The 2,628-nt window shown below is 39.3% G+C and overlaps 1 long non-coding RNA gene across 1 annotated transcript; it reads left to right on the top strand.

The window, feature by feature from the left end:
* The first annotated feature begins 379 nt into the window (after positions 1-379).
* Positions 380-2,138, top strand: LOC140600754 (uncharacterized). Its single transcript, XR_012003926.1, has 2 exons — positions 380-768; positions 1,999-2,138. It is a non-coding gene; the product is annotated as an uncharacterized lncRNA (long non-coding RNA).
* The last annotated feature ends 490 nt before the right edge of the window (positions 2,139-2,628 follow it).

The raw sequence follows: 2,628 nt of genomic DNA, 5'->3' as shown, positions 1-2,628 counted from the left end.
ACCATTTACAAACTAATTGATTACAGATGACTTTCAGGCAAAGGCCTTCCTGACTCAAGAGCTGTTGGTATTTTATTTGGAATAACTATAAAAAAGAGGATAGTTTCAGGAGTGCTTAGTACATGCCAGAACTTTTTGTGTATACAACCTGATTTCTCACTAGCTGGGATCAGAGAGAGGCACTTTTCTCCAACGGTGGTTACAGGAAGTTGAGCCAAACAAAATCGTTAAAAAATTGTCTAATATCAGCACTGTCATATGATTCAATTTGATAACATATGAGGAAAAGAGCAGGTAACCAGTATTTGTTGGGTGAATGAATAGATGAAAGAACTCTAGGTATGAATTTAGCCACTGAACACGTCAAAGGAGGTGAGATTGTTAACCTGGTAACAAAAAAGTCACTCCTTCTCTTCACTTGTGTGTCCTGTGGGCAGAAAGACAAATCAATATATTTTTGTTGCTTTAATTTATTCACTAGTTTGTTCCTTGACCCCTTCAGTAATTAGTTAGCATCTGCTGTGTGCAGCACTGAGCCAGCTGAGTGAATGCAGAGAGCCCGCACGGAGCAGGGGACAGGGCAGCTAGCCAATGCTGACGGTGCAGAGAGGCAGTGCGTGTGGTGGTAGGATTCAGTACAGATACACAGAGGATGAGCTCTGAACACTGCTTTGTGCGGAGGGGACACCTGAGCTGGGTTCTGAGAGACCAGTGAGGACATCTTAGGCAAGGCGGTCGGGTCTGAAGAGGATGCTCCAGAAAGAAGAGGTAACATCTACAAAAGCCTGATGGTGCCACTCCCTGGTAGCAGGAAGGTGGGCTGAGGCTGAAGAAGGAGACAGAGCCAGGCCAGGAGAGCTATCATGAGGACTTTGTACTATACCTGGAGGGAAATGGAGAGGCACTGCAAAATGTTAAGCAGGACAGTGGGTTAGTCAGCTTTAGGTGTTAGAACAGATCATCTGAAACATGATTGGAAAATCAGTGTCTCTATTTCCAAAAATTAAAAAAAAAAAGGAAAAAAGAAAAGAAAAGAAAAGAGTTTTTTTCTGGAATTAAATGAAATTTGTAGATAATCTTGGTAAGTGTGGTGACTCTTTACATCTTTATGAAGGTTTTCATTTATATGTACCATTAGCTCATCATTTTGGGGGTGTTTTCATGTTTTCAAGATGTTTCCTAATTTTCAAGTTGTCCTTGGTGGGAGAATTGGTTCTAATAAATTGTTCTGACATTGCTGAAAATAGACATCTCCTTCACCAGCAATTCAGTGACGGAAATGCGTAATTTTTGTAAAGCTTCTTTGCTGTATCTTGTTCTCCCTAAGAATGAGTTGTGAGCAGAGAGACATGGGGAGTGATCACCCTGCGTTGCTCATACATTTGTGCTGAAAATTTAGAAGTCTTCTTTCCTTCAACAAGAAGTCATTGCCTGCACAATGTTCCAGAAGAGTTCTTTACCAGCACACACCTGTGTCCCAAATGGGCACCTGTATACTGCACGTCTCATGTAGGGTGCACCTATCGATGGCTGTCAGTTTGGGGTGTCTTCCACTAAGAGTCAAAGGTTAAAGTTAGAAGACTTTTACAGAATAGCTTTCTAAATGAAAGGCAGGAAAAAAATGAATCTCCACTGCATTCTTCCAAGATTTATGTTTTTTATTCTTTTGGAATATTCATTTAATTGTTAATGGCTTTTGTTTGCTATGGAAGTATTTCAATCATGTCTCATGATGGAAGTTTTTCTGCATTACATTAGCATATATTTAGTAGCACCTACTAGGTAGAGAGGATGCTGCAGACATGTTGACAGCCTGGCCAGAGTACCAAGGAAGTTGGAAGTCACGGGGGGCTCCATGATTTCAGTTGTCTTGCAATAAGATAGCATTGTAAGAGTGAAAACAATTCCTTTACTGAGGGTTGGCAGCTGGGTAGTCAGTCACTACTTGCAGATCAGCAACGCCATAGTCATGCATTTATTTCTTCATTTATTCAACAGATAATTGCCGATCATTTGCCACGTGCAAGAGTGTGCCATGTGCTGCAGAGGATTAAAAAAAGAATCAGAAATGAAAACTGATATCTTCAATTTTAAGGTCTGAGAGTAAATTATAAACATAAATGTCTCTGACAATGGTCTCTGAGCCTTTTGGTCATTCAACACTATTATGAGGGGATATTTGAACCTACACCCCAATATATTATTGTATTTATTTGTAACTAACTTTCATTTGTTTTGTATATATGCATTTTAAAAGTAAGATACATAGCTTTAGAATGACTTATTTTTTCAATTCAATAAAATATTTTAACTAAATTTATTTGTTAAGGGCAGCCTGGGTGGCTCAGAGGTTTAGCGCCGCCTTCAGCCCAGGGTATGATCCTGGAGACCTGAGATCGAGTCCCACGTCGGCTCCCTGAATAGAGCCTGCTTCTCCCTCTGCCTGTATCTCTGCTTCTCTCTCTCGGTGTCTCTCATGAATAAATAAACAAAATCCTAAAAAAAATTATTTATTAATACCTATTTTAGCAAGAACAGTATTATTGACTATTTTTTTTAAGTTGGCTTACTTCTTTGCAATATGGTGATTAAGAATCTAGTTTTAAGCTTATTTTATTGACTTGTTAG

This window comes from Canis lupus, chromosome 12 (genome assembly GCF_048164855.1).
Source record: "Canis lupus baileyi chromosome 12, mCanLup2.hap1, whole genome shotgun sequence".
NCBI classification, from domain to species: Eukaryota; Metazoa; Chordata; class Mammalia; order Carnivora; family Canidae; genus Canis; species Canis lupus.
This window is presented reverse-complemented; position numbering and strand designations above follow the sequence as displayed.